General features: G+C 41.4%; 1 protein-coding gene across 2 annotated transcripts in view; it reads right to left on the minus strand.

The window, feature by feature from the left end:
- Positions 1–21,221, minus strand: part of CFAP97 (cilia and flagella associated protein 97) — a 133,939-nt gene that overhangs the window by 67,910 nt on the left and 44,808 nt on the right. The window lies entirely within an intron of this gene.

Genomic DNA, 21,221 nt, shown 5'->3' on the forward strand with positions numbered 1-21,221 from the left:
GTGACATTAATCTTTCCTCCTAGTCACTCCTGTCTGTTGTCACAAATTGTCTCTGAGATGAAGCCCAGGTTGTAGCTATCAGTGTACCTCTATAAATGACACAGCAAACTAAAAGGGCACAGCCAATATGTATTTGCTCTGCAGTACAGACTGTTCACTTGTAGGTTTAAAACATGCCCAGCTCACTTTTCTGTAGGTGGCACTATACTTCCCCATCAGTGTCATCAAAAACATACAGCTGGTAAAAAGGTTGTGTGCAAAGCAAAATAACTGTTGTGCAGAGTCACATGCATGTCCCTTTTCACCCAAGTGACTTGGTGTCAGTGATCCCTAATGAAGCTGTCAGCTGGGACAATAGCTCACACAGTATTTTAGCACTCTAATTTCCCCTTCTTACAGAACAGCAATAAATAAATTTGCCAAGGCAAATTACTTAGGATTTTCAAAAAACATTTGTTATGTAGTGCTCAATCTGAGAAGATGAAGTTTGGGAGGGGGTATAACTACAGATTTCCCTTATGTTAGGGTATATATTGAAGACTTCTCTAACCCTATCCTACACAGTTGGCATATATCATTTATTCCTACATGTACTGTACAAGCGAAGAGCACAGCATAATGTTCTTTCAAATACTGAAGGAGTCAGTTCCAGTTGTGCACTCACAAGGCAAGAGTGACAACAAAGTTCCACTGTAAGAGGCAGGGGGTGAAAAGTACCATCATTAAAATAAATCAAGAAAACTGAACTGGTCTAACCTTTTCCTTCTCTGAATACACTGTGAGGGAAAAGAGGTTGCAGGCAGAAACATTGTGACCAGGGCCTTAATTGTGCTGTAGCATTTCTTTTCTGTTTGGTGTATGCAAACAGCCTGCTACCACAATAGTCAGAAATCTGGAGACTGTGCAGCAGGAGCCAAGCTACTGAGGATGTACTATCCTTTCCTCCTTTTGGAGTCTTTGAGCAATAAATGCCACTATTACACGGCTAATTAAAGTCTAAAGTATCCAGGATTAATATCAGCTGCACAGATATTACAGCATAAAGGTAACCATGATGTAGTCTGTGACATCTTTCATTAGGTCAGCTGATAAAACTGGAGGTAACAGAACAGCTTTCAGTACATACATCTCTTCTGTTGTTTCAAGAATAATGTATAGAATAGTACCTTTTCCTAGAAACCTTGTCTCACTTGTGGCTAATATCCCTGGGGAAGATTCTTCATAACTTTTTTCTTTATTAATCCACTTACCATCCTTGTTGAAGTGAAATGCCATTATAGAATAACAAATTAGATTTTACCATTCCTGCTACACTAAACCCCTGTGTGGTTTATCTTTGATGGTGGACAAAAGTTCCCATATTATCCTCATTGGCTATATTCCCTCAGGTTCACAAATTATCTCCTGCTTCTAGTCAATGCAATTCTTAAAGCATCCCAGTTTAAGCCCAGCCAGAAAGTAACTACCACATCCACTCTCACCACATTAGGAGGGGAGGAGAAAAAAAAAGAAAAACCTGTGAGTTGAGATAAGAACAGTTTAATAACTGAAATAGAATAAAACTAATCTAATAACAATAAACAATAAAATACAATTGCAGCGGAAAGGGAGACAATAAAAAGAGAGGGAGAGGAATAAACCCCATCTGCTGACCAATGCCCAGTCTGTCCCTGCCCAGCCATCAGAAGCTCCCAGCCAATTCCCCCAGTTTATGTCCTGGGCATGACATTCCCTGGTGTGCAATATCCCTTTGGCCAGCTCAGCTCTCCTGGCCCTTCTCCCTCCCAGCTTCTTGTGCACTCCATCACTGGCAGAGCCTGGGTGATGCTTTAAGATTTTTACTTGTATGTTTTCATGTATTTGTAATCCTGGGATTCTTTAGTGTATAGCTCTAAACTCCATACACAGTGCTAGCTGCTGTCTTCACATTTTGGTCAGACAAAAGAATTCCTCTCCAGGGCTGGGAATCAAGTACACCTCACTGTCTCAGGCCCCAAGAAGTGTAAACTAAAGTGAGTTGGAGGGGGCAAACTTGATGTAAAATAAATGAGTTCATTACCTAAAGCTGTAATTGGAAGATTAATCCCCCATACACAAATGGGCCAAAATTACAAAAGTGTGAAAACTTGTGACTTGTCCATTTTGAGTGTAGTCCCTGGGGGGGGTTCATCTACCCAAAATGTACCTAAAGGCTCTTCAATAAACATACCCACTTTTTATTCCCTCAGTTTTGTCTGTTTTTAGGTAAGCCCAAAAAGGCATCAGGGAAACTGAAAGGTCCTTGATTTGGGGTAAGCACTGCTCGGCAACAAACGTTGGTGTGTTATCAACATCATTCTCATACTGAATCCAAAACACCACACCAGCTACCAGGAAACAAATTAACTCCAGCCCAATGAAACCAGGACATTATGTTATCCTCTGGTTAGTATTTATGGGACTGGGAATGAAGAGGTAATGCTGAGCCTCCTGTCCTTTTATGTTCTGTCTCAGTCCTACCTGGGTGGGTAATGCAGGAGGGATGAGGGAGACAGAGGACTGTGGAAAAAAGAAAACCATCACAAGCCAATGCAGAGCCATTTTCAGCCAGGTTTAGACCTTCAAGAACACTCCTTTCCAATTTGAAGACATTGAATACATTTAATTTATAGCTCAATGAAGTCCCAATTAAAATGTTAATTCAGTAAATGAAACTTCTTCATTGCCATTCTAATGACACATCATAGATTTTCCTAAATGCTTCTCTTAACTTCAGTTTCTGTAGACATCATTTAAAGATGAACCAGTATGAAAAACAAAATGAAGGACCATGATTTTTTCTTTTTTGAGAAAAAATAGGTGAGAAAGGTCCAGGAAAGTTAGATACACTCTGAAATGATGTCTAAACTGAGACACTTAGGTGTGGGTCAGGACTCCTGGCCTGGCTGTGTACTGAGGTTACATCATATGTCAATAGGTCTACCAATGTATCTCCTTCCTGCACACTGTGCTGGGAAGACCAGAAAGGAACCACAATATATTCCAGGTCATTTATCCTTGATATGGAGAAGCTGCAAATGTGACTCCAGGGCATGCTGAATCTCCTGCAAACTCCGTGATTTAGATGTGGCCTCAACTTATCTCACTGGAGATTTCTTGTTTTCTTTCCAGGTAAACTAGATGTCAAACTCAGTTGAGAAGGACCCTTTCTCAGTGTGTAGGCAGGCACACTGACAAGAATTACTCTGCAGCAGTGCATGGTGCCTGTCTCTGGTCAGGTCCTGTCAGCCCACTATCAACAGAGCCTCAGGACATAAATCAGCTCAGTTACTGCAGACATTCCTACCCTGCTGCCTCCAGAACAGGCTCCCCTGCACCTGAAGGGAACAGCATCCCATGGAAGGCCCATGACAGAACAGAAAAAACAGCAAGGTGGAAGGAACAGCAGAGAGAAAACTCCCCACTACACCCTGCTCCAGTGGCTTCCTGGCTGAAGGGACTGAGGGTAACTGGTGGTGTGGCAAGAGAGGAGCCTGGAGTGGAGGAATGAAGTCGATCCTGGGAAAGGTGGGGGAGAGAGAGGTCTGTTCCCTATGTATCTTAATGTTTGTCTTTTTCCTTCCTAAATTAGTATATATATATATATATATACACACTAATATATATATATATGCAATAAATTACACTGAATTTCCCCAAGCCAAACTTGTTTCACCCACAAATGGTAAGTGATCCCCAGGTTGAATTCAACCCACAGGCTTCCTCTTTCCTACTCCTCCTACTTTCTCCTGGCATCCCAACCACAGTGAGTGGTTGGATGAAAGTTTAGCTGCTGGCTGGGGACAGCCCATTACACAGAGCTGGGAATCTTGGACAGTGCCTGTAAGCAGGATTGGGTTTGATAGGAGGAAAGATGGAGGAGTGACTGATGAAAGTGAAAATTATCTCTCAGTCCAACATTGCAGCCCCACTTACACTCTAGTTTTGCACTGGAGTAAACAAAATCACCCCATATTAATTAAGTAATCCAAGAGAAGCATCTGGCCTCTGGCTCTCAGGAAAGCACAGTTACCTAAGCTATGCTATGAGACCCACAGACTCCCTCCTGCTTAATCTGGGAAAAAATTGTTGACATATATAGTGCTATATAATTATTTGTTTGGATCACATTCAAGTACAGATTTAGGCCACTGAAGGTCAAAAGATTCCTGTATAAACATTATTTACTTCTATACAACAGGTGTAAACTTGGTAATAGTCTTGGAAGTTGCAAGCTTTAGTGAATTCTGAAGGTTGACTTCAGTCAAAAAACAAGGCCATAAAGAAAGCATTTCACCACAGAATAATCAGGTTCTATTCTTTCTACTGTGACAAAAGCCAGGCCATAACTTCAGTTCCTAAAACCTCCTCCTCCCTTATTCTGAGTTTCTGATCTAATAGATTAATCTCTTTTTCCTGCACTTAAGATAGAGCACAGCTGAGTGCACAGCAAGAGGAATGAGGTAGGGTCCAGCGTTGTGCATCTCTGGATGTTTTATTTTTTATTCTTTCTGTTTCTCAAAGGTTTGTGAGCTTTCTCAGATGGCCTTTATCAATCAGAGAATACTCCTGGAGCTAAGACATGCCATAGAAATTCATGCACTACTGAACCCATGATAACTGCAACCCAGTCAGAGGGCTGTAAAGAAATGGAGTGAAGATGTTGGCATAAAAGTAGGTGAGGGACTGGAGCCCTCCCAAATGCATCCAGGGGTTATTTGGAGGTACCATTCAGAAGGTCTCTCATCATTCCACTGTCACACCCAAGTGCCTCGTGTGCAAACGTGTGGACAGATGAACTCAGTGACAAAGGCTCCTGAAGCAGGAAGACAAGGACAGAAGAAAAGCAGGAGTGAAAGAGGATTGAATGAACTGGGAAGGAAGACCCAATCTCCTCAGGTCTGCAGTACTTAGTTGGTTTGCAGCCTGAGGTTCAGGAAGATCCCCCACGTGGTGTCTGTACAGTGAGCTCAGACTTCTACCTGCCTTTCCACATACCCCTGTGTGTATGCAGACTGGATACACCCTTACCTACATCACTCAAAGCAAATAACTGAGGAGTCTAACTCTTATGTGCACGTACACAGGTGTGGGAAAGGGCTGGAATTTACTTCTTTGGATTTCATGGGTGGAATGGCTTTCTCCAGTCCCAGATGCCAAAGCCTCGCCTCAGAAATTACACTGCCCTCTGCCCTGCTACTGGCATGACAGTTCTGGGGATAGAGTTTCAGCTTTTGGGAAATAATAGAGTATCTTTATCTGGCCCAGTGCTTTTTCATTTTCATTAGGCTAATTCACGTCTAAGCTTCTATTAACCAATATCAGCACCTCAGAAGTACTTCAGACTGTATATAGGGCCTGTAAATGCTTCCAGTTCTCAAAGATATACTGAGTACATTTAGTACCATTTTCTGGAAATAATTGCCTTTTATTTAGAAGTCTGACATATTTGCCAGCCTTCAGAAAACACAAAGGTTTGTTATATAACTTTGAAGTCTTTTTTCTAATATATGTAAATAGCATGTAAAGAGCAACTAAATCACAAACAGCATACACCCACGACATCAGCTAATTTTAAATATAAATCAGCACACTCTGTGCAAGAAATATGTCATCAAAAAGCACAGTTAAGAAAATCGATTCAGTCTGGAAACGTTATGTGAGCCTTTTAGATTAAAAATAACTCTACTCACAGATGAGAAATAAAGTGCATACGCTGTTTTAGGAATCAAACCTGAGCATGAATGGCGGCTATCTGACATTTCCATCTTCATCAGGGGGGATTCTGTCAAGCAGCAGCTCAAACTCTTCATCAGTAATCTCCACACCAAACCTGAGACAAACAGGAGTTAGCAGCACTCGCTGGCGGAGTTCACATTTGGGTCAACAGCACCCACAATATCCTGAGCATATGGCTGCCATTAACTCTTTGTTACTGCTTCGGCCCTCAAGATCAAGAGCACCACGTGAATATCAGAGGTTAATCAGGGTTTTGATGGCTTCAGCTTTCTCAAAGAAAGAAATTCTAGCCCAGAATCCCGGCATTGGTGGGGCACAGAAATAGAAATACTAGCATATTGAACTGTGTGCAATTGTCTTCTATAAAAAGTTATTCATTACACTAAAACACTGGTATTGCTTTAACTAGTTAACTCTGAAAGGCTTTTCATTTGGACTGTTTAGCATGAAAGAAAATGTAGAGAAAAACTGTCTTTTTGGGAAACAGCTCCTTAGTGCTTTTGGAAAGCATTTCATAATGGCATTAAAGACATTTTGCATACAAATATTTAAAAGTGGCAGTGTTTATTCATCAGCAACAAAGTGTTTTCACCTCTTCAGAACAATCAAAAACATAATCCTTGAAATTCTGACATAAACAGGAATGACTTTAGCAATAATAAAGAACAAGGCGTTCATTCATCATTTTGCAAAGTCGATAAACTCAGCTGACTTTTGGAGGGATATATTTTCTCTTTGACAAGGCAATTGAAATGTAAACAAAATAAAGTATTTATTTGTTGGTTTAGTTTCATCATCATGCTTTCTCATTTTACATAAGTCAAGAAATTTTGCTGTGAGAGTGTGTAATTTGTCCTTAACTCCCTTTGGGGATTTCTGATTCCGAGGCTTGGAGAACAGCTCATTCTGTAGGGTCCTTTACTGTGCTTTATTTCTGAGGAGGTCTGCTGAGGAGGGCAGATACAACTGCTTTTGCATTTGCCCTCAGCTGACAGTATCTTATTTCACCAGCTTTCAACTTCACTTATCTGCACTCACTTATCATTTACTCACGTGCATTTAGAGAAGCTTTAGTTCAGTCAACACATACAAACCCACACAGAAATAATGCATTTTTTACCTGCTGGAGAATGTAAACCCTAACTTGGCCAGGGAGTGTCAGTGAGAACAGTTTTCCAGGAATCCATAACTATTTTGGGGTTACATGCTGATGCACAGGTCATTTGAAGACCAGCTATTTGCATGTGTGATCAATGGGCAAAATTGATTTTCTTCCATGATCAGTTAAATAAAATCTCCAGATTGTTGCAATCTCCTAATCTTTCTGTCCATCATTTGTGTCAAGGAGTGTCTTATCAGAAAGAAGTTTAGGTTGGATATAAGGCATAAGAAGTGGGAATTTATGTTAAAAACCAAAAAGTTAGGTAAATTGGCTAACTTGTAGCTCTGAAAATAGAACAGATAGATTGTTTAGCCACTCTATTACTTCTCTGTGTGTAACCATAGTCACAAAGAAAATTAAAAAGGTTCCACATAAAGTAATAGGTGAGATCCATGGAAGAAAAAGAATAGCACTTACTGGAACATTTAAAGAAAATGCCTTTTCATACTCATCATTAGTGTCTTCAAAAAGGAAGGGGAGCAACAAAGCCACAAACTGCTCAAAAAGCAAAATGAAGCTCTTCAAACAGTGTTCTGGATTTAAAGACAAAGAATTGCTGTCATCTAAAAAATGGGAATAAGGAGAGGAACACAGTCTGGTAAGATTTGAAGTTTGTCTTAACATTTATTACCCAATTTGTCCTCTCTAAGAGTAAGACTAAATAATTACTGAAGGGAGGCCCTATTCTCTCACAATGTCATCTGCCTCAGAACAACAATTTTTGTAAAGCATAGAAGTAGACAGAAATTCACACCCAGATGATTTAGCACCTCTAGTTGCAAAGAAACAATCTTTCAATCATTAATTAGGTCCAGTTCTCTCCAGGCTCTGGCTTATGTTATTTTTTCCTCTCCATAGCAAAAGATAGATCCTCTTATAGAAGTTCCAATATAAGTCTAAGAAAAAACCCCACAGAAATTGTGATTTTTGCTGTTGTTGTTGTTTTTTGTGTTATTGTTGTTGTTGCTGTTTTCTTTTTAGCAAAAGAGATTTTTGATGCAAAATGAGAGAAAAATCTTCTGGTAATAAAGTAGGGAAAAAAAAAAACCCACCCAAACAACAAATTGCCTTAAAAGGCAAAGGAAGTAAGGATTTTCTTGGTGTTGGACCCATTCTGACCATGATATGTTATTGAGAATATTTCTTATTCTATAGGGCCAGTATAGCTCATTTAATTGAATAGGTGCTCATTTAATTTCACTTAAGGAAATAAGAATGATAATTCATTATTAGCTGGTAGCCTGAACCAGAAGCTTTCTAACCTGGAGTGAACCAGGCCACTGAAGCAATCACAAGGGTTTCTGATCAGACTGCTTTCGTAAGAAGAATGTCCCAAACTGCTCTCCATATCCAGCCAGATGAGGAGACCACAAAATAAAAGGTCTGTCTATGTTCAATGCTCAAGAAAGTTCATGATCTGTAAACTGCCAACATGGATATATTTACACTCACATAGAGAAGTTAACTATCTCTTTCCTGTAAATAATTTCCCATTTCCAGTGTTAGCCTACAAGTGTGGTCTGCAATAGCCAATGAGGACAGATGATCTGTGAAACCCCAGACACACACTCGACAGTGTACAACACCTTTTATGAGGAAAATATCACAGCCATTTAAAAAGCTAAATAAGTAATGTCATTTCTATAAGGAGGGTGGGTCAGAATCGTGTTCTCTTCAACACTTCACTGTTCATCAGCCTTGAAACAGTTACAACTGAAGCATTGTTACTGACACACAACCCATCCCTGAACATGGCTCAGGAAAACAGCAGCCTGGAAATGCCCCGTGATTTCTACATGCCACAGTCCCTCTCAGGAGATGCCAGAAGTAATTTCAGTGTTGAAGGTCCCCAAGTTTCCCAAACACATCCAGGAGACAGAAGCTGATCCTGAAGGTGTGATCTGAAAGCATGTCTGTATAAATTTACTTTTTAGGGTGGTGAATCCCACCAGTGCAGGAGAGGAATTAATATGAGGTCCTTGAGGGTTTCCTCTCCCTGCCATATATTGTGTCTGCAGGGTCAGAAAAGACGTGGGCTGGCCTGAGGGAGTGAAACTGGGGGAAGGGAGGAACAAGGCTGCACCCACTTTGCATACTGACATTTTCTCCATTATTAAAATTCCAAAGAGCTATTTTACATCACTGATCTCGGGATTTCTGGAAACATGCTGTGACTACATTACATCCATGGTGCTCACTGGTGTGGAAACAGAAAAAGCATTGAATAAAGAGAGTGTATGGCCTGTACCATTTGTTATCCCAAAGACTGATATTATACCTCTCATTCTGAACTTCCCCTCGAGCTTTACAAACACTTCCTCGATGTACAAAAGCAGTAAACAGCAGAATCAAGTGCTCCAGCACACAAATGCAGCCACCTGAAACTAAGCAATGGTTTAATCAAACAACAACAGCGTACGACAGACGAATCCCTGGGTTCTCCAGGGCACATTTTCAAAAGCAGGTGCAATGGGCAGGGCTTGAGAAAAAGATATCTGTTAACTGGAGGGCTAAGCCTATTTAGACTGAAGCTGTTGCAAAACACAAGGGACTGGTTAACAGCGAGGTTGAGAGAAAACGCTTTGGCAAGAAGCCCAGAACCCTGGCAAAGGGAGCACCTGCAAAAAGTCCCATGTGCTTGATCGTCCCAATACCTACATTTGCACATGCAAACGAAGAAGTTATTTCCATTTTATCCCGTGTTTGATATCGGCAATATCCCAAAATAGCAGTTCTGACCTCTCATCCTCTCACAAGATACAAAGTTAAGGTGCATTGGGAAATTCAGCAACTGTTTCAGCCAGTCACTGAAGTGTCTTTAATGATCTATAGAGATACTACTACTGGGTACCCATGCAAAAGCATGTATTTAAAAGCTCATTATCAGAAAAGAGAAGATGCAAAAACACATCCTCTGCAAGAAAGCAATTGGGAAGAACACAGAAAGCAGAGATGAAGAACTCAAAAGGTGTCAAGACCAGCATGCTACAGAAGCAGAGATGGCAAGGCAAATCTCTGCAGACCAGGTCACTGGGATAAGCAGTCTAAAATTCTGATGGGCATTTGAAGCAAGAATGAGGCATTTATACTGATCTGATTGTAAGAAGAAGTAAGTGGGAGGAATTTTCAAGCAGGGTGTGATATACCCAGAAAGATAAGCTAAGGGGATTATTCCAGCAGTGTGACCTCAGATCTGTCCCAGGAGCAAGGGCAAGGCAGAGATATTTGCAGTTGTTGAGAAACTGCAGGCACTTGTGGGGTGCACAACCCTACAGCTCCCATGTGCAAACGTGTGCACAGAAACCATGGTTTCTGCTGGCAGGCAGAGCAGGAATTAACTACATTTAACTGCATTTGCTTACCAAAACGTGGCTCTGTCAGCACCTCCTGTGCATTTTCTGAGGGATCACTAGGTATTCTGCCTGTGGAAGCAATGAAGCAGTGTCACAAAGGAACCAGAAGCAAACTCTCATCTGGCAATTTTTAAGGAATCAGCAACAACGATTTGAGCAAGTAATTAAACATTTATGAATAGCAATTTTAATGATGGACTTTTAAAAATCTGAAATTATATTGAAATTCATTGGCATAAATCACCAGTTCCACTTCCCTCCAGAAAACCTTCTTTTTTCCCACATCTCATGACACAAACACTGAAAGTATTGTTATCTGTGGTGTTGGATGTCTATTTGGCATTTCCACCCTCTCACAGATCTGAATGCTTTTACACATTTACCAAATGTGTAAAAACTAGGCTTGGAAAGCTGAACCACTGCAACCTCTGAACAAAACACTGGCTGGGAAAACTGACAGGCAAGATTTAGAGGCAGGGAAAGGAAAATTAACTAGCTTGTTATTAATTCTTTGCTTCTATGCTGTTGCCCCTCTGGTTTGTAATGCTTCAAATAAGCCAGCTACTGGAATTCAACTCCAAGTCACCATTAGTTTATGATACAGCAACAATATCTTCCTTGCAGGATGATTTTCCAATTAACCCCCAGCATTTAACATTGACTAAGCCCCTCCATTCTTGGCATTTATCTCGACGTGCTAGAACACTTAATTCAAAAGCCAGATCCTTCAGCCACTTAGGCAAGCAGCAGTACAACACAAATGTTTTCCCATTTAATCACAGTTTCTCCATCAAAGCATCAGGCAGGACGATGCACACTTCAGCAGCAAAGTAGGGCTTAACCTATTGCTCCAGACAACATGATGTTCCCACAGCCACATTTATCCTGCCATTCAGACCCGGCTGGGCAGTAGGCAACAATCTGCCAGGGATATTGGATCACACTGCTCAGAGCCTGATCTCCTAACAGGAGTGAGGTACTTAAATGCCTCCCAAAATTTGGCCCAAAAGCCTCTCATTATTTAAATACAATCAAATCAACAAGAATCTGTTCCATGGGAGCAGTGTGAAAAGGAAAGGTAGCACCAGGAGTGCCTGCCTTGCTTTTGTTTCCCTGTAAAAACCAAAGAGGTCAAACATTCCAGCAAGCACACACCAGGGCACTGATGGGAGGGGACAGTTTGGTGAGGGGGTTAACACAGACCACGATGTGTTAGGCTCTGGAGCACTGGTAAGCCAAGATCCCTAGAGTCTCACTGTCACTGCAACTCTCTTATCTACCCTGTCAGTAACACCTCAAAGAAAAGGCTCCCATGTTGCTAAGGTAAAAAAACCAAAAAGCAAAGAGAAAATACTCCCCCAGTTATAATCCCCATGTATATTGTGAGAAACTGTAAGCAAGTCTGTACCATGCCAAATTGGCTATTATTAAGAGCTAGCAATGCAGCATGTGGCATGAGTACAGTGTTTTGTTGAATTGCCCAGTGTGTTGTGTGTCTCTCCTTCCTGTACCTTGGATTCTCCCACTCGTTATAAGCATTACCCAGGCTGCTCAGCACGTCTAGATGATTTTCTGCCATCCCCAACACCTGTGCCCTTCACAAAATGATAGATTTTACAGTTACTGACTTCTGCCTGCCATAGGAGGGACAAGGGATGCATTGTCCAGTGTCACACAACGGTGTGACAGAAATAAAACCAGGTGTCATGAACTCTCATGCTGTGCCTCTTAAACCAGCCCTTAACACAACACCTTTCCACCCTTACCAAAGGACTCCCTCATATCCCAGATGCATGTGTCTTCCCTTCAGGCAAAGCCATTTCAATAATACCATACGCTCTTTGTGTTACTGTAAAACTCACACTTAGAGGATGCTTAAGCAGAGAAGAAGTTAAAAGGCTGCAAGCTGTCACCACCTGTCTATATAAATGTGCCACAGCAGCATCTCCCCTGCTGCTGAGTCAGTAGTGGTGATGCCTTAAGCTTTAGCTTTCAGAGTTTCCACATTCTGTACTGCATTGGTATATAACTCTGAACCTCACATAAGTGTTAGCAAGTTCTCTTCACAGGGTAGGTAGACACAACAATTCTTTTCCAGATGGGGAACCAAGGACACCATTGCAGCTTCAGGCCCAAAAAGTAAAAACAACAGCAAATTGAGGAGAGCGGTCTGGGAGGATGCACTTCAGAACCTGAAGCTGCAATTGGACAATTAACCCCAATATATACATGGATCAAAACTTATAAAAGTGTGAGAACTCAGCATTTGTCACTCATCTTGGGTGTAGCCACCTTGGGTGTACTGCCCAAGGTGTGTCCTTTGAAAGCCTATTTAATAAATACCTTCTTTATCCCCTTAACATTGTCTAGCCTCTGCTCTAGGCAGCCTCTCAAGGCATCAGTAGAAACAACAGGAAGTGGGAGAAAATCCAAATATAAAAAAAGTAATTGTGCTAGACTACTAAATACCTCTCCACAGTAAAACATACATCCACAACAGAATTGTAAGGATCTAAAATGCTTGAAATGCTGCAAGCATTTCTTATCAGTTATGGCAAGTACAAGACCTTTGCATCACCTTACCATTGCTTCAACAGCAGGTAAAAAGTGGAAAAAGACCTCGAGAGGCCTGATGGAGATTCTGCCAGAACATCTGATCAAGCAGTATCAGAGTTATCTTTCTTTGGGTGCTAAGCTCAGAGGTGGTGGCACAAGCAGGGACTCCATCCAGGACTATAAAGCATGGGTGAAAAATCCAGGCTGGGTAGCAGGCTACCAGAGAAAACAAAGGATTATTCCTCTCTGAAACAGAGGTCTTTCAGAGGCAGATTCCTGACCCAAGAACTGCAGTGTTTGGTGCCTGGGGCGTACAAAAGTTGCCATCTCTCAGCTCTGAAGTTTGAACGGACAGAGATGTTACAGCAGATTTCTGAAGTGAAATGTGGACACAGCAAAAGGAAGCCATTCAGACAGTGCAGGTGGCAAAAGAAAGTTGTTATAAAAAAAACAAGAAAGAAAAAAAAAAGTGATATTTAAAAGAAGAAGAGCTTTTCACTCACACAGTATGTTTCTCTCAAAAAGGACTTTAAAAATGTCCCAGAAAGCTTGGAGGAACATCAAGCCAGAAATCTTCCATGATCTGGAATGAAGCAGTTGCATGCACTCACTGTGAGTGAGGCTGCCTGGCAATTCCAGCAGCGAGGAGCAGTGCAGCAGCTGCAGCCCTGCCAGCACTGCCTGCTCTGCTCACACACAGCACACCCCAGCTGCTGCCTGCTGCCATGTGCCCACAAGGACGCTAAAACTACAGCATCTCCCACTGCAGCACAGGAGACACCCCATGGCTGGAAAAGCACAGGCTCAGCTCCAGTTCAGGGGTGACTGGAACCCACCAGTTGGGTCACCCTGCTCTGAATCTCCCCCTGCAGGCAGGGAAGACAGATAAAAAGGCTAAGTGCAAACCTAGTGGTGTGTGAATAGTGTATGTGCCCTGCAAGCAGCCTCAAAACAGAGATACTCTTGTGGAACAGAGTAAGAATACCTTTTTTCTTGTGAAAACAGATGTAGATGGCTCCCAAACTGAATGTGGGCAAAACTTGGCAAACAAATTCCTGTATTTCACTATAGCCAAAGGACACGAGTCATGACTCAACAGGCTCGAGGAGTGTCATTTGTAACAAAGCTTAGCCAATGGCACTACTACAAGTAACTTCTGAAAATGTGATTTAAAAATTGCACAATATGTCACACCATGCACCACTTGAAAACATCTTTTGCATAAGCTGAAGTGTTCTGTCTGAAACAGCTTTTCACAAAGCATTTGTTTCCCTGAACTTACACTTTTCATTTTTTCCAACCACATTTATAAATAATTTGACTAATTTAAAATATTTTTCACTTTTTTGAAATAAAGTATAAAAAAAATTCTAGAAAAAGAAAAATCAATCCATTTCAAGCACCACAAAATATAAACTTGAAAATGCCATCATTATTGTTAAATACTTTACTTAGTTTTGAGGAACTTTGTTAACAGGATCATAAACCCTGACAAAGTCAACGTTAACTTGTCATTATACTTATTAAATGAGTCAAATAATTTAAAAATTAGCTATTTATCAACTAAAGAGATAAAAGTTGAAAATTTTCAGGATTTCCCCACAAGTTTTCTTGATGTGTTAGTAAAGAAGTGCAATGCTACAAAGACCATGACAAATCACCCAGTTTGGTGTCTCTTTTACCTTCACCCCTCCTTAGCTCACAGACTCACTGATGTGGACCTGATCTTAGTGTGGTCATGGCAATTTGGCAATGCTTAGGGCTCCACTTCAGAACAGAGGGGTGTTACAACTTCCCCAGATACACATTTATATTTGGGATAGTAAATGTGCACAAATTCCTCATCTTAATATTCTGAACACTATAATAATTCCACTCTAAACATAAGCATCCCTGTGGTTTCTTAGCACTGTCACACAAGTGTCATTCAGTTGAATTTATTAGAAGAATAAGAATAATTAGAAGATCTAATCCAAGATGAAATTGGTGTGAAAAAAATGAAAATTAAAGCCCTTAACTTTTCTAAACGCTAACTGGATCCTCCACCTGCAGCAAACTGTCAGTCTAAACTATTTATAGCCAGATTCCAAGGTCACAACTTAGGCTAGACTCCTCTTTTGAATTCATTTCAAGGACTGAGTACTTCAGAACTTGGCACAGTAAAAACAGCACGTGCACAAGAGGCAGAGATTTCTCCAACACATTCACTAAAATACGGTTTAATCGTGGTTAAATCACAGCTTCTCCTTATTATTTAATTGTGTCAAGCTTGGCAGAATTCAATTAAGGTCTCTGTTTTACCAGGGGAAATTTAAAAACGCATGTTAGTGCTGTCAAAGGGCCATAACATAACTAGAATTCTCTCCAGAGCTGCAGGAGCTCCTCACTCCAGCTAAACTCTCAGTAAGAGGTTTGGACACGGAGCAACACAACCTAGTGCTTCCTTTATCCAAAGGCCACCCTGCCATCTAGTGGCCAGGACTTTCCAAAAAGACCTCTCTGCTCTTTCAGCAGAGGAACTTTGTATGGGAACACTCCCACACACGTTGCACGTGTTTCAGATTTAAAGAAAAAAAAAAAAAAAAAAAGGTGAAAAACATGGTAATACTCCATATCCATTCTAATGAGCCGTGTAGAGACCCCCTAAGAACAACCACACAAAGTGAACCATTCATCTCCTCTGTCTATCTTGCACTGGCATACATAATGTACAAATGACTTTTATATCTAGTTCTATACCATACATTAAATATTACATTTCTTTTTCTAGTTCACTGCTAAGAGAGATCCGTGCATCATGGCTTCAGAGAACCAAGCCATCAGACAGAGTTTTCTGCATATACAGTTTTCTCTAGCTAAATGCTCTAAAGCTGAAGTAGGAGCTTCAGACCACATGGTGATAGCAGACACTTAGAAGGAGCAAAGTAGAGGTGGGGGAGATTAATTAGGGGTATATAAGAGTGTATAACAATCCCCCAGCTATGTCACAAACTGACACATCTACTCCAGAAAGGTCACTTCTGTCCCTTTTCCCAGCCCCCTGCCTACGTAACAGCTTTGACTCACTAATGAGGACGTGCTGAAAACTCAGTTTTTGTGAGACAACACAACTGCTGGCTGATATGAGAGGAGGTGGGGAACATGTGATGGGAGGGAAGAAGGAGTTGAGCTGTCATTGAGTCATCAGGATCCTTATGCCATCTATGAAACTATCCTGCTCCACTATGAATTAGTGTAAAGAAGCTGTGTTCTACCAGGTCTGGCTGGAATTCACTTCCTGAGAGCCCACACACGTTCTGGATTTGTGACTCAAAGAGTGCTGTTGATAACACACCACACTTTTGGCTATTGTTAAACAGTGCTTGCAGAGCACAGCATTAAGGCTTTCTCTTTTTCTCACTGTGACCTCATCCATTAACAGTCTGGGAAGGGCAGGCACAAGAATCAGAGATAGTTTGGGTTGGAAGAGGCTTCAAGATCATCCAGTTCCAACCTTGCTGCCACAAGACTGGATTGCTTAAAGCCCCATCCAACTTGGCCTGGAGCACTGCTAGGGATGGGGAATCCACAGCTTCCCTGGGCAACCTCTGCCAGTGCCTCAGCACCCTCACAGTAAGGCATTTCTTCCCAATACCTAATGTAAACCTGCCCTCTTTTAATTCAAAGCATCTTGTCCTTCCAGAAGATGGGAGGGAACAGTGCCAGAACAGCTGACTCAAACTGGCCAAAGGATTACTCCACACTATATAACTGCATGTTCAGCATTAAAAATTGGGTGTGGGGTTGTCTCCCAAGGGAGCCATTGCAGCTGTTTCTCAGAGACAGCTTGTGGAAGGTGGTGAATGATTGGCTTTGCATCCCTTTGCCTTTTTTCTTTCACTTATTAAAATCCTTAATTATTAAAATTATTAAAATCCATACTTGAACCCAAGGGTTTTCTAACTTGTGCTTTTCCTATTCTCTCCCCTCTCCTGCCTGGGAATGACTGAGGGCCGTGTGGATATTTAGAGGCTGGCCAGAGCCAACCTGTCACATCCATCCCAGGAGCTTATGACAGCAGATAGCAGACAGACATTTAGAACAGACAGTCCAGGGCCACTCTTTCACTCCACTGATAATGCAACAATGCACTGAAAAGGCACCTCCAAGACAAGCAGCTCTTTAAATCCACCCAAAGGAAAAGTGAGGTACAAGGAAGCAATGAAGAATTATAGCTACTGGTGCCAACCAAGACAGCTGTTATTTCCTTGTTGAGAGTGGATTGTAGGAGGTGCAGCAGAGCCTCCTGCTCCCAGCCTGGAATAAGCAATGCAAGAACAGGAATCTGTTTGCACAGCTGAACACAGCAGAAAGATCTCTGTGAACAGCAGTTTCTAAGCTGTTTGACAGGATAGCTTCACATCCCCCATAATCTGGAAGGGACTTTAGTTACATCTGTGGCAGCAGGAAGTGCATCTCTTCCAATCATCATCTGTTACTTTCCACTCAGACTCCCTCTGTGTCCACTAGTGAAATGGGTGAAATGACTAAAGAATCTCAGTGCAAGCCATCCACAGATCACCTTGGCTAGGAAACCCAGAAGATGGGTGCACTGGCCTTCCAGCTGAAAGGGTAAGAGGATCCTGATGTAAAGCTATCTGTTGCTGTGGAAACACTGACAGCAATCAAACCCTCCATCTCTGAAATAAATGCAACTCATAGGAAAGTGCTGAAAATAAAGAACATTTGTGCTGAAGCAATATCAGCTGGTGAATAATAACCACCATGAGGCAGATGCCTCCACCTGTTCAGACAGACTACAATCAAAGCCTGATCAGGAGCTGTCAAACTCATTCCTGCAGTGCTGAGATCTCCCTCTCAGAGACAGATGGCAGAAACTGCTCTCTGTACTCAGAATGAAGTACAAATAAAATGTGGTGATGCAATATTCCCCAAAAAGATATAGGATAGTTGAAGTTACAGCTACAACACCATTCTGAACAAAGGACAAGAATCTCCAACATGACTGCATAAGAATAATGAAATGATTTTCAGATTTTTAGTCTTCAGGTCATCAGTATGCTGGGCACATTGAGGATGTCAAGGTGGCAGAGGATTGTCCATTGAGAATGGCTTGAAAATGAAAAATCAATTGAAAAAATGCATTATTTCCCTGGCCCTTAAATAATCCAGTTACTTAACATAGTTTCCCTTACACGGAAACACAGATGCCCTGAAAGCATTCAGCTGTAGGCACTAGGAAAAAGCCTGCAGAAGGAAACACTCCAGGGAAGTTAAATTCTATGTCCCCACAGAGAGATTGGTTTGGTTAAAGAAAATCGTTCTCACCAGCATTCAATTGCTTTCTGAAATTCCTGCTCATTATTCACCTTTCTCTTTAGTTTGTCAGTTATTCCTGAGAAAGATGTAAAAGAGACAAAACAATACTAAGAAAGCATACTTTCATACACATTGACAACAAATGAGGCCTAGGTTAGTGAAAAGATTTAACTACTATAACCAGAAAGTCCATCTTCCCCTTGGAGAAAGGGTCCAATTCCATTTCAAGAAAGTTGCCCACCCTATATGGTAAGTGAAAAATTGTCTCCCTCCCCCCTGCTGGCATGCAGCTTCAGCCTGCACTGCTCAGCAACAGCACAGGATTTAATGGAGTTTACAAAACCACTGCCTTACATAAACAGCATATCAGAGATCTCAAACAACCAACTGTGCACAGAAATGAATTATTTAGGACACTTTGCTGGCATATTTAAAACTAAACAATTACTTCTGAACAGGTTCTGTGTGAACAGTACTCTTCCAGAACAAAGCCTACTACTGCACTGAGAAACACACAAGTCCAGTTGAGAAGAATTTAAAAAAATAATAAAATAAAATAAAATAAATAAAAGCATCCTGAGAGCTACATACAGTTTTTGCCAATGCTGTCAAACCCCAAGCACAGGGATATTTCCACCTGGTTACCTAAACTGGTTCCTTATCCAGCAGTTCAAGAGGAGTGCAAAGGTGCTAAAGACTGAGCACTGCTTGTGGTTTGTTTGCCCCTGTAAGAGACTGAGAGCACACTGATGGCTCTGCACAGCTCCTGAAAGTAACCCAAAAACAAGAAAAAATCCACCCTAGTATCAAATACCTGGAAATACCTGGGAACTATAAAAGCCACCTGAGGAAAGAAGGATGATGGTCTTTACAAGTCTGTGCAAATGTCCCTTCCTGAAATCACCTCAGTGATGCTGTCACTTTCCAAGCATTGGAGCCCACAAATTCTCAGCAAATCTTTCACTGCAGGATTGGTGCAGGCTGGATTTCACCTTTCCCAGTGCAGATATTCACAGAGCCTTCATCTACATGTCAACTCATTAACCATGAAGTGAAGGATGTTTAATGCATGTTTTTTGGACACATCTCAGAAGGTGCTCATACAGTAACATCAAATTGTGGATCCCTCTTTTCTATCACAGGTGATTTTTCCGTGTTTCAAATTTCACAGGCTTCTTTGACTTCTGAAACTTCAGCAGTTTACACTCACAAAGGAGTCACAAATTAAATGAAATAAATGTGACTGGACAGATGTTTACCAGAATGTGGCCAAGAGTGAAATAAAATCAGACTGAACCAAATTTTCCAACTTTGCTTCAATTGCAGTCACAACAGATGCTGGATTGATTCTGTCATTTCCCATTTCTCTGTGAACTCTATGAAAGAAAAGACACAGATTTTACCCATTCCCACTTTTTTCAACCCATATCCTCAAGTTCTGAGACTCCAAGTAAAACTGATCTGGCTTTTATCTTCCATTAGAATTGTTTCCTGCTGTAAATGCTAATGAGATGAAATCAAATCCTAACCAACCAAACACCTGGGCTCTGTAGAAAGCAATATGATCACTTCTATTCAGCAAGGTCCTCCTGCCAGCTTGGCTGAGCTGTGGATATTGCCTGCACAAATCAGCATCCCAGTCAGACAATGGTACAGTCTAGCTCTTCTGCTACTTGGAGCCTGGAAATGAAGCCAAATGATTGCAAAAATGAACAGCAAACCGAGTGGAAAGGAAGGTGAAAAGTGCTGGTTGTACTGGTTCTCTGTCTTCCCCCAAACAGCCCCAGAGTTATGGCCTGATTATGGTTTACAACACAAGCAGAGAAGTCCTCACCTTTAAAGCTCAGTGGGAGGTTGCAGGTTTGAATGTTAGAAAAGGATTATTGCAGCAAAAGTATTCCCTCCTGAAGGCAGGGGAAGCCAATAAACAGCCTCACAGCTCCACTGTTACAGCCACTTCCCAAAGTGAAATCACTCCTCTAAAAATCATTAATTAACTCATATATTTTGAAGGAAGCTTTTATTTACTTTATTATTCATTAACTGCCTGCATAAACAAGTCACCACAAGCCTCTGCACATCATATAACAATTTCTGGAGTTGCTGACAGGATTAATGATTACAGTTCCTTTTATTTACCACTATACAACATTAGCTGAGTCACAAAGTTCTGATCAGTTCTGCATTTATTTCGATTTAATAGATTTTTTTATTAGTCAGAAAATGAGAAGTTTCTTTCCTTTGAAAGGGAGCCACAGGCACACTGATAGCTAAGTCAAAATACCACGTAGTTGGGACAGGTTGTTTGTGACAAAGAAATTGAAGGCATGTGCTTTAAAATCAGTATCAAAAAGTGAAACACGCATATCACATTTAAAGATACAAGCATTAAGATGGAATCAAAGCTTAACATTAACGCCTGTTTTGTGAAGTGAAGTAGTGAGTTTCCAGAATCATACACCACAAGCTCATTTACTTCGTTAGGGCCATGAAATCAGCCCAGCTTTTACGTTCCAGAGCAGAACCCTAAACACAGCTCTTACAGCTGCTGGCATATCTGCAGATGTGCAAGCATCTGCTACAGGGCTACACAGGCTCTAAGTCTACAAGGAGCACACTGCATCAGGGCCAGGAAATGCCCCTTCATGGCAATTCCCTCTAGTTCTGAAGAAGTATCAGATTACTTCCATTGTTTCCACACTGCCTGATGGATTAGCTATGGTAAAAAGGTCCTAGACACCTCCAGGTGTCATGTACTTCGACAAGAAGGCTGTATCTTTCGACACAACTGTGTATCAAATATGTGTAAGTAGGGAATTCAATAATTCTACATCAAAAGTATAGCAAAGGTTTTAACATCTGAATTACTGATGGAAATGCCTTTCTCTGCATCTCCCCTGCACACTGAAACACAAACCAGCACGTCAAAAAACATGTCACAAGTTGCTTTGCAGATCCACACGGGCCTTCTACCAGTGCTAAACCCCAAGAAAACCATTAGCTGTGTTCTGTTGGTATGAACAGAACTGCTAGTGAAGGTACAAGGGCACATTTCAACTGGCTGAAATGCGAGG

This window comes from Sylvia atricapilla, chromosome 4 (genome assembly GCF_009819655.1).
Source record: "Sylvia atricapilla isolate bSylAtr1 chromosome 4, bSylAtr1.pri, whole genome shotgun sequence".
Lineage (NCBI taxonomy): Eukaryota > Metazoa > Chordata > Aves > Passeriformes > Sylviidae > Sylvia > Sylvia atricapilla.